Below are 11,913 nucleotides of genomic sequence, written 5' to 3' on the forward strand. Positions count from 1 at the left end.
TCATCTCTACAATAAATCAAAAAATCAGCCGGGCGTGGTAGCACATGCCTGTAATTCCGGCTACTCGGAAGGCTGAGGTGGAAGGATCGCCAGAGCCCAGCAGGTCGAGGCTGCGGTGGCCGGGAGCGGCCACTGCACTCCGGTCAGAGCCACAGAGTGAGACTCCAACCCAAAAAAAAAAAAGAGGGGTTTGTTGTGTTGCCTAACCTGGTCTCAAACTCCTAGGCTCAAACAGTCTTCCTCCCTAGGCTTCCCACAGTGCTGGGATTATAGGCATGAACCATCACACCCAGCCTCTTTTTCTATTAACAGACATTTAAGTCATTTCTCTCTTTGTTTTGCTACTGCACGATATGTGTCATTGATCTTTTTAATTATATAAATGTATCTATAGTATAAAAACCTGGACATTTGGCTGACCCCAAGGGATGTGTACATTTAATATGTTAATAGACATTGTTAACCGAGTGTGGTGGCTCACACCTGTAATCCCAACACTTTGGGAAGTGGAGGGGAGAGGATTGCCTGAGCCCAGGGGTTCAAGACCAACTTGGACAATTTGGCAACACTTTATCTCTACAATAAATTTAAAATTATCTGGGCTGCTGGCAGGTGCCTGTAGTTCCTGCTACTTGGAAGGCTGCGGTGGAAGGATTGGCTGAGAGACAGAGTGAGACCTCCAACTCAAAAAAGAAAATATTGTTCACTTGTTTTCCTAAAGATTGTTTCAGTTTACTGTTCCAGAGTATGTCTGACTCTAATTTTTGCTTTTTTTTCTCGTTCCTTAGAATTTCCATATTGATTAGTCAACAGTGGAAAATCTGAAGAGATGCAAGAAGGAAGAAGAAATTAAACCAGGTGGGTAGCCATGCTGTTCATACCATGCTACCAAAGCATCACAGATGTTTGCTTAACTATCTTTATTTCTGGTTAAAGAAAAAAATAAATAGGTTCCAAATGAAATTAGAGGGAAATTTTGGCCCCATGAGAAAAAGACAGGAAGATTCTTTTCAGAAGTTATAGAACATGATGCTGCAATTTCACAATTGTGATTCCATTTTGGGCCGTTTCTTATAGCATCAGAAAGACAGTTTACCTCTGGTGGCTTAAGAGAGGATGGATTTCCTCAACCATTTACCTAAGCAGACAGAGTCCTATACAGGAATTATTAGCAACTTGGGCATGGTGCCAGCTTTTCTATTCAGCAAGTGTTTGTTGTAAAGGCTTTCTCAAAGACAAGAGCACACTATGGGAATTTTCACATTAATGCTGTGATAGAGGAGCAAAAGCAAGCATACCTAGCCCAAAGAAGCAGGCATGGCCCAGTAGTCTGGTGGGGAGGGCGATCCTCCCCGTGGGGAACAAATTGTACTTCCCAGAGCATGAGTGGCCTGCCTGGAAGTATGGCCACCCTGGGTCAGTGTTCTGGCATAAGTTAGTAATTTTAAATCCAAGGTAACATAATAATTGACTTTTAGCCTAAGGCACTAGCATTTATCAGCACATCTGGTGAACGTTTTTGAATTGTCAAGTTGGGAGTCCACAGAGATCTTCTCGTCATCCAGACATCCATAGATGTGATTGTAAAGGGTATCAGAATTGAAAACCAAACTTACGGGACTGAGCCACACCCATCCAGGTCTTTTCCTTAGCTTGAATTTTCACAAATAGGCTAAAGAGCTTAGGATGAGTTCTCTCTGAAGAGCTTGCTGAAGCCACTGTGCACATGTTCTTCATAAACTAAGGATGGCATGGGGATGATCTGACAACTGCACGAGGAAGGAGAAAGCCTTATTTGCTCTGTCTTTAGCACCACCTGGGGAGCAGTACAGCTGTGTCTGGCACAACTCAGACTAGACTCCTGCCTCAGCCAGGAAAAGTTCTCTTCATTTGTACATTTATTCAGCAAGTATTGATGGAGCATTTTCTATGAATTGGACACTGGAACCACAGCAGAAGTGTCAGACACAGTCCTTGCCCTCAGGAAGTCGTCTTCAGTCGGTCCAGAGAGATGGTGGGCAGCGGGTACTGAGGTCTGAAAGGTGTGCGGGAGATGACCTGGAGAAGAAGAGGCTGCCAGGCTTGGGAGCAGCACAGTGAGGCCTGGAGGCTAGTGAGGACACACATTCCTGGGGAACCGAAAGGAATTCCATGGGCCATGTGCAATGCATAGGATGGATTCCCGAAAGGAATTCTGTGGGCCATATGCAATGCAGAGGATGGCCCCGGCTGGGGTGGAGTCTCAAGGAGCCGTGAGTGAGCCTGGGCTTTACCCTTATGGCTTTGCATGGCAAGTCATCGGAGGGTCTTCAGCAGGAGAGAGCATGGGTCCTGCCGAGGAAGGAGACTGCCTTCCTCCAGCTAGGAAATGGACTGGGTGGAGTTCCGCACACTCCCTGGTCCATCCTTGTCGCCGTTCTTCTCAGGGCCTGTGCTTCCCCTTCCTCAGGCCTTCAAGAAAGCAGAGGACAGAGCTAAATCTTGAGAGAAGATGGCCTCCTTGCAGAGGAAAGTGGAGGTGATGGGGGGGCAGAGGCATTCAGTAAAGCAGAGAGGACAGTGGCCTTGGACAAGTCACTTCACACTTGCTAGCATCAGCTTCCTCATCTATTTTTTTTTTTTTTTTTTGAGTCAGAGTCTTACTCTGTTACTTAGGCTGGCATGCAGTGGCACGCTGACAGCCACCAAAGCCTCGACCTGCTAGGCTCAAGCAATCCTTCCACCTTAGCCTTCCAAGTAGCTGGAACTACACACATGTGCTACCACGCCTGGCTAATTTGCTGCTATATTGTAGAGATGAGGTCTCGCCAAGTTGCCCAGGTGGGTCTCAAACCCGCGGGTTCAGACAATCCACTCACCTCAGCCTCCCAAAGGCGTGGGATTACAGGCTGAGCCACTGAGCCCGGCTTATGTTATCCATTTTATAGATGAGGAAACTGACTCAGAGGTGAAAGTTCTTGCCCATGTGACACAGTTAGGAAGAAGTAGAAGAGTCTAGAGCCCATGATTTCACTACTGTGCAGAGGGCTTACCATTCTGCTATACTCCTTCTGTAACCCTTCAGACAGTGTAGAGTCTCCAGAGAACTCAAGGGACAGCACCTTTATTTTCTTACAAACATGGAAATTCAGTGCAGAGCCCTCAGATGCTTGAGGTGTCTGGAACTGGTCCTGGGACTGACATGCCCACTCATCATGTCCCCGCGTCAACTGAAACGTGATCTGGAACTGGTCCTGGGGCCAACATGCCCACTCATCATCTCCCCACATCAACTGAAATGTGGTCTGGAACTGGTCCTGGGCCGACATGCCCACTTAGCATCTCCCCGCGTCAACTGAAATGTCTGGAACTGATCCTGGGCCAACATACTCATTTAGTATCTCCCCACGTCAGTGCTTTTCTCCAAGTGATTAAACAGGGCTACTGCCCTCCTACCATGTGGGCAATCTACTTGGCATCAAGGACATGCCTGCTCATTTCCCAGGTTGTTTGCCTTCTCACCTCAGCAAAGAGGACAGGCCATGTATCCAGGGAAAGTAGGATCACAAGAAGGCTGCCACCTGCTGTGGCCTGGCACAACACAGAAGGTGCTCCCCATCTCCTGGCCAGGAGGAAAACTCCTTTAAGAGGAGCCAGCGAATCAAGCGGAGAGAGAAAAAGTGAGACTCTTGCCTCACTGAACAAGATCTCTGAGGCCCAGGTCTGGAAAGGGCAAGAATGTGTTCACATCAAACCACTCAAAGAATCTGCCCAGTAGAATCAATATTGCCAAAATGTCCATACTGTGCAAAGAGATCTACAGATTTAGTGCCAACCCCCCCATCAAAATTCCTATGGCATTTTTCACAGAAATAGAAAAAAATCCTAAAGTTCTATGGAACCATGAAAGAGCCTGAATAACTACAGCAATAAACAACAACAACAACAAAAAAGCTAGAAGTATCATATAATCTGACTTCAAATTATATTACAAAGCTATAGTAATGAAAACAATATGTGGTACTGGCAAAAAAAAAACAGACATATAGACCAATGGAACAGAAAGCCCAGAAATAAACCCACACATGTATAGTCAACTAATCTTTGACAAAGGTGCCAAGAATACACAGTGGGGAAAGGATAATCTCTTCAATAAATGGAAAAACTGGATATCCACATGCAAAAAAAAGAAAAAAGAAATAGGATCCTTATTGTATAACATACACTAAAATCAGCTGAAAATTGATGAAAGATTTAACTGGAAGACCTAGAACCTTAAAACCCCAGAAGAAAACAGGAGAAAAGTTCCATAACATGGGTCGTGGCAGTGATGGATGTTTTGGATGTGACCCTGAAAGCACAGACAACAACAAAAAGTAAGACTGTATCAAAGTATAAAGTTGCTGCATGGCAAAGGACATGGAACGAAAAGGCAGCCGATGGAATGGGAGGAAGTATCTGCAAGCCATATGTCGGGTAAGGGGTTAATAGCCAAAACAGATAAGGAGTTCATACAACTCAACAGCAAAAACAAGTGTCCCAAGTAAAAGATGAACAAGGGACCTGATAGATATTTTTCGAGGAAGATATACAAGTGGCCAACAGGTATATAAAAAGGTGCTCAATATAACTAATCATTTGGGAAAGGAAAATTATCTTATACATGTTAGAATCACTATTAACAAAAAGCCAGAAGATAACAAATGATGCTGAGGACATGGATAGAGGGAACCCTTGTACAGTAAGTTCTCACTTGACATCATCAGTAGGTTCTTGAAAACTACGACTGGAAGTGAAATGACATATAACAAAATCAGTTTTACCATAGGCTTATTGATAAGTTTCTACAGCATATTTCTGATCATATAACATTTCAAACTTCTAAATAAAAACCAAAACCCTTCTTTTTTTTTTTTTTTTGAGTTGGAGTCTCACTCTGTCGCCCAGACTGGAGTGCAGTGGCTGCTCCCGGCCACTGCAGCCTCGACCTGCTGGGCTCCGGTGATTCTTCTGCCTCAGCCTTCCAAGTAGCCGGAATTACAGGCATGCGCTACACGCCCGGCTGATTTTTTGATTTATTGTAGAGATGAGGTCTCGCTGCCCAGGCGGGTCTCGAACCCGCGGACTCAGGCAATCCACTCACCTCAGCCTCCCAAAGGCGCGGGATTACAGGCTGAGCCACCGAGCCCGGCTCCCAAAACCCTTCTAATAGGAAACATTTAAGTAAATGCGAGCTATATGTACATTTAAGAAAGATTAACTAAAAGTAAGATAATTACCCAATTATTCCACTTCAGGGTTGTGGATGACTGGAGCCTGTTCTGGCAGCCCTGGGCACAAGGCAGAACCCAGCCCTGGCAGGACGCCCTTCTGTCACATGGCACTCACACCCACACCCACACTTATTCTTTTTTCTTTTTTTTGAGTTGGAGTCTTACTCTGTCGCCCAGACTGGAGTGCAGTGGCCGCTCCCGGCCACCGCTGCCTCGACCTGCTGGGCTCTGGCGATCTTTCCACCTCAGCCTTCCAAGTAGCTGGAACTATAGGCGCGTGCTACCACGCCCGACTGATTTTTTGATTTTTTGTAGAGATGAAGTCTCGCCAAGTTGCCCAGGCGGGTCTCGAACCCATGGGCTCAGGCAATCCACTCACCTCAGCCTCCTAAAGGCACAGGATTACAGGCTGAGCCACCGAGCCCGGCTCACACTTACTCTTACTAGGACAATCTAGACACACCTAACATGCACATCTTTGGGATGTGGGAAGAAACCGGGCACCCAGAGAAAGCCCATGAAGACGTGGGGGAACATGCAGACTTCACACAGACAGTGGCCCTGGCTGGGGATTTTTTTTCCCTCATCCACATGGTAACAAAATGTTGTTGAACAAAACTGTGCTATAGAAGGACCTGTGACACTTTGTTGGTGAAAATGTAGAGTGTGTGGCCATTATGAAAACAGTAGGGAGATTCCTCAAAAAAATAAAACTAGAACCACCATATAGTCCAGCAATCCCTCTACAGGGTTGTTACCCAAAGGAAATAAAACAACTATTTTGGAGCGATGTCTGCAAATGAACACCTGTGTTCATTGCAGTACTATTCACAGCAGCCAGAATGTGGAAACAATAAGTGTCCACTGACAGACGAATGGACAAAGAAAATGGAATATTATTCAACCTCAAAAAGGAAGACAGTCCTGCCATTTGGAACAACATGGGTGAACCTCGAGGACATTATGCTAAGTGAAATGAGCCAGATACAGAAAGGCAAGTACTGAAAGATCTGATTGTGGAATCTAAAAACATTGATCTCATATAAAGAGAGAAGGAGAGCCGGGCTCAGTGGCTCAGCCTGTAATCCCGCGCCTTTGGGAGGCTGAGGTGAGTGGATTGCCTGAGCCCGCGGGTTCGAGACCCGCCTGGGCAGCAAGACCTCATCTCTAAAATAAATCAAAAATCAGCCGGGCGTGGTAGCGTGCGCCTGTAATTCCGGCTACTCGGAAGGCTGAGGCAGAAGGATCACTGGACCCCAGCAGGTCGAGGTTGCGGTGGCCGGGAGCAGCCACTGCACTCCAGTGTGGACGACTCAAAAAAAAAAAGAGAGAAGGAGGATAGACACCAGGGGTAGGGAGGGTGGGGAGGTGGGGAGATGTTGATCATGGAGACCTAACACACAGCATGGCAACTGTAGTTAATAAGACATTGTATACTTGAAATCCGCTAAGAGAGTAGGTCTTAAGTGTTCTCCCATATACAAGAAAAAGGTAACCATGTGAGGTGTTAGGTATGGTAATTAGCTTGAGTGTGGTAATTGTGTTACCGTTTATACATATATCAAAATATCACATTGTATACCTTGAATGTATACAATTTTTATCTGTCAGTCAGTAATAGAACTGAAAAAAAATTAAAGAGTCTTCCCAGCACAGAAAGCCATCAGTCAGATCTGGAGCTGTTGTCAGCCCAGAGAATATGGGTTGTACTTTTATAACATGTGAGTGAGTGCTCTTGTGCTAAGCGCTGGGCTAAACCTTTACATCCAGTGTCTAATTAGGTAGCCCCTATTACTATCTGTATCTGTTAAGGAGAAAACTGAGGCTTGTGAAAATTTCATCATTTGGTCAGTTTACCAAAGCTGCAAAGTGGCATAACCAAGATTTTACTCTAGTTTTTTTTTTTTTTAAGCTCTACATCTTTTATTTCTTCAGCTACACCAAAATGACTTCTTGAGTTAAGCTTCACTTGAGCATCTCATCATGTGAGCCAGGCATTATACACCCATAATTTCTGATCCTAATGCAACCTTGCAAGGGAAGTATTATTGTCCCCATTTCACAGATGAAGAACTTGAGGTTTAGAGAGGTCAGGAATCTTGCCTAAGTGGTATAGCCAGGATTTAATACAGATTTCATCTGAGACTAGAGGGGGCTCTCAACTCTCTCCCTGTGCTTTCTCCATCCTTTACTTTTTCAGGTTCCTAAGAGGAAAGGACTTAAGAAAATTACACATGAATTTCTTTTCATCTTACTTTTGGTGTCTCTATTTTTAAAAAGAAGAAACTGAGGTTCATAGATATTAAGTGAGTTATTCAGCATTAGACAGCTAGTAGTTGATGGAGCCATGATTCAAACAGCCTCCAATTCCTAGCTTACTGGCCTTCCTCATTCCCACCCCTCCCACCCCCTTTCAGCAATATCTCCTTGTAACTGGGGCAGAATCTCCCACCTTTTTTTCTGGAAGTCCTAGTAGTCCTGGGAGTCCAGAGAGTTTCCAGCTTCTTGGAAATCCCCCTTATGCCCTTCTCTGCCTCCAGTACCTCCCCTAGGATTCTTCTCTATTGGCAGAGCAAGGTCTCCTCTGGTAGGAAGCTGCCTTGAGGTTGGACTCCTCGGTGCTTATCAGCAAGGCTTCTGGGACTTCTCCCATAGCAGTTCCTGAGCCACCAGGCTTGTGTCCTGTTCTGACTGAGGGCCCCTGGGAGTCCCCTGGATGCAGCATTCAGCTCCCAGAACTGTTTTCCTGGTTAAGGCCAGTGTAGAAGGGCAGTCCTCCAAAGAGCCTTCTGTTCCTGCTGCTGTGGGAGCACCAAGGTCCAGAGCCTTCAAATCTGAAGAATGCTAGGGTTATGCGAAGTCTCAGAGCTGGGGCTTTTAACCAGGGCTTTATGGATAGGCAATAGGTGTTCCAGAAGCCTCTGTAATCATAGATACAGTTATACACACATACATACACATGCACACACACACACATATGCACACACACAGTATATACTTTTCTGGGCAAAGTGTCTGTAACATAGCTTTCCTCAGGTTCTCAGATGTGTCTGTGGCCTTTAACAGCCATTGATTTAGAGAGAATCCAGAGTGTTGGGCCACTGTGCCCTCCTGGGCACCAGCCTCTCAGGTGCCAGATTCTTGGGCGACTACAGCTAGCCTCTAGATGTTTCTGTTTAGGATAAGCTGGAATACATTACTAGTTGTTGCTGAAGTTCACAACTTCCTGTGGGATGTCCCAAGTCCAATCAGGAACACGCACCCCCTAGCCCGCTCATCTCATGAACTCACCAAGTACACTCTAAATACTATGTGGGTTTTTCTGGATTCTGTGCCCCTAGCTCAGTAGGGCTACTGTCGCAGCTGCACTGAATAGCATTGAGAGCTAAAATTTAGTCTGGTTTGCCACTGTCAAGAACAGCATGAAATGCTTTATACACATTATTTTATGTAATCCTCACAATATTCCAGTGAGGTGACACTATTATTCTACATGTGGGGAAACTAAGGCATGGAGAGCTTGAGTAATTCACCAGAGATCATACAACCAAGAAATCTATAAGTAGTACAATATGCCTCGGACACATGAGCTTAACCACCAAACTTTAAAAGTAAAGAGCATTTTAGAAAAAAAAAAAAGGACAAACAATGTGGAGTTTTGTGTAGGGTAGACAGCCCTGTGTCTTGTGATACTTGAACATTGCTGTGTTACAGCTGACACAAAATAGCAGCCATCTTAAATCATGAAGAAAAGGCTAGTGGGTACCGCAGAAATGCTTTAGTGCAGTGAGGAGAATTGCTCTCATTGTAATTCAGATAAGGACTTTTTTACAGCTTTATTGAGACTGACTTCACGTGCTGTAGAGTTCACCCATTGACAATAAGCAGTTCAGTGGCCTTCAGTAGATTCAGAGGTGTGCAACCATTCCCACAATCAATTTTAGAATGTGTTTACTACCCTGTATCCTTTAGCCATCACCCACCCAACTCCCAACCTCCCCAATTACTGATTGAGAGTCTTAGTATTCCAGAGTATGTCATTTCCTGAAGAATAGACAAATGAAATTCAACTTGAATATATTTTATAAATGGCCTTATCAGCTAAGAAGCTACAAGTGAGTTTCCGACATGCCTGAATTTGAGGTTGACATAGGTAGGAGGCAAGTTTTTTTTGTTTTGTTTTTTTTGAGTTGGAGTCTCACTCTGTCACCCACACTGGAGTGCAGTGGCCGCTCCCGGCCACCGCAGCCTTGACCTGCTGGGTTCCAGCGATCCTTCCGCCTCAGCCTTCCAAGTAGCCGGAATTACAGGCATGCGCTGCCATGCCCGGCTGATTTTTTGATTTACTGTGGAGATGAGGTCTCGCTGCCCAGGCGGGTCTCGAACCCGCGGGCTCAGGCAATCCACTCACCTCAGCCTCCCAAAGTGCTGGGATTACAGGCTGAGCCACCAAGCCCGGCTAGGAGGCAAGTTTTTATTTTAGTTTTTAACAAAGTGAGTCCCAGCAGTCCTGTGGGATAGTCCCCGTTCTCCTGTAACGTAGACTCTTCTCAGCCAGCAGCTGTGAAACAAGGATGGTTTGGCCAATTTCTCTGTTGGCATCAGAACCAGTGGCCACTCAGCACAGAATCTCCCTTCTGACATCTGAATCCCTGGCTTGGTTTCTCTCTGTCTTGTTTAGTTGTCGATAAGAAAGAGTATAGATATTGTCACTCCACTGCGTGCTCTCTCAAGCATTTCATGTTAGCAGATCCACTGTCTGTCTCTCCTGACTCGTCAATCCATTCATTCTTTTAGAAAACATGTATTAGGAAGTTTGCACCAGGCGCTGTGCTAGGTGCCTCGTGAATCACTCTGAAAGCTCGCCATCCACATTGTCGTGTGCAACCACCTTTTTCTGACTATATCCTCTGATTCCCTGAGCCAGAGAGAGGCATCACTTTGGAGGCAACCAGTCCTGAGGGTTTGAATGCAGCCTTCAGTGCGTCCTAGCTATGTATAAAAAAGTTTTAATTATACAGGGTTGCTTAAGTAAGATGTTACACGAAATGTTTGAGCATAGTGTATATTTCCCATGGGTGGTAGCCATTTTTATCTTATTTATTAAATTTTAAGTAACAAATTACTTTAATTTTAAATGCATTTTTGCTTTGCTTTACTATTATCTTTGTTATTACTTGGTTAGGAGCCAGGGTTCAGATGGTTATTTTAATCACTGGCTTGAGGGTGTATATGTTCTTAAGTTTTTATTTTGATTGTTGGTTTCTTAGATTTTTTAATGTGTTTATATCTATCGAGTATTTGCTACATGTCAGGAACTGTGCTGTATGCTGGGGAGACAGTGACAAGTCAGGGAACCTACCATCTTGGAACTAGCTGGAAAGGCAAAGAGTGAACAAATAGATCACCTACACCTTGCCTGGCTCATGGGAGACTTCAGTATGTAGTAAATGACTGTTGAGTGAATTTCAAGTGCAGTGATTGTTAGGAAGGGGAAGTGAAGATATTGCAGGAGGCAAGCAGGGGAATCTTATGTCTTCTGGTGGCTTAGGGAAGGGGAAGCAATGTATGGCTAAGGGATCTGTGCCCTGGGCCGCTGGGAGTTACACAGGATTGGTTGCTGGAGTTGGCCATCCCACAAAGCCCAGTACCTGCAGGTGGGGGTTAGGGAGCTACAACACCAAACCAAAGCCTTTGACTTGTGTGTAAACAGTATTGATGTGAGCCAGAGGTACAGGTGACATCCACACTCTGCTCAAGTAGTGATGTCCCTGCTGCTTTTCCAGTTTCCAAGGAGGGCTGTTATTTCGTTAGCATTTGCCTATGTGGTGTTTTGGGATTCTGAACCCTACTTCTGTCCGGTGACAGGAAGAATGGAAGGAGATCCCTCCTTCAGCTTGAGGCAGGAAGGTCCAGCCCCTGCCATGTGGCCTTGGCACAAGGGGCAGTGTCTGTAAGCAGTGTGTGAAGAGGCTCCCCATGGCTTCTAGAGCTTCATTGCCCTGCACAAGGAAGAAGTCTCTGAAAACTGGTGTTGATGGGAGCACAAAAGTGGGAAGGGGAAATCAGAGCCAAAACCCAAAAGCTGTTCTTGCCCTCCAATATCCTGGAAGGGCCCAGCCACAGTCAGTCTTGTCCCTCACCCCCTCCCACTCACTGCTCCCAGCTCTGTGGCCTCCTCAAGTCTTCAGGACACCAGGCATGCTCCACCCCTTGCATGCTGTTTCCTTGCCCGCACACTTTCCCCAGGTGCTTGCTTGGCCCCCTCCTGGCATCCCCAGTCTCTGCACTGGTGTTCTCTCTGTAGAGAATGTCACACCCCTGTCTTGCTTACTTTGGTTTCTCCTTAGCATTTTGGACTGAGGTAGTTCATCTGTGTGTTAGTATGAGTCAGTCCACTAGATGTGAGCTTCCCGAGGGCAAAGAGCTTGTGTTGTTCATTGCTGAATGTCCAGTGCCTGGTGAACAATAAATAAAATGTTAATGTAAAGGGAGGGAGGGAAGGAAGAAATAACTTCCCTACAATTCGTGCTTGTTCCATGATAGTGCCTCTGAGGTACAATTTTTTTTAGAAATTCATGGTTGTATAGAAATGACTGGACTCCCGTCCCCATTCTACCCTGTTCATCTTTTTGCTGTAGCTTTTTTTTTTTTTTTTTTG

General features: G+C 45.5%; 1 protein-coding gene across 2 annotated transcripts in view; it reads left to right on the top strand.

The window, feature by feature from the left end:
• The window catches only part of PKIG (cAMP-dependent protein kinase inhibitor gamma), a 43,466-nt gene that overhangs the window by 10,066 nt on the left and 21,487 nt on the right, over positions 1–11,913 (top strand). For both annotated transcript variants that reach the window (XM_021717037.1, XM_008066907.2), the window contains exon 2: positions 789–858. The gene's annotated coding sequence lies outside the window, so the exon portion shown is untranslated. The remainder of the gene's footprint in view (positions 1–788; positions 859–11,913) is intronic.

The sequence above is a fragment of the Carlito syrichta genome, unplaced genomic scaffold (genome assembly GCF_000164805.1).
Source record: "Carlito syrichta isolate Samal-C Ts95f unplaced genomic scaffold, Tarsius_syrichta-2.0.1 Scaffold309195, whole genome shotgun sequence".
Classification (NCBI taxonomy): Eukaryota; Metazoa; Chordata; class Mammalia; order Primates; family Tarsiidae; genus Carlito; species Carlito syrichta.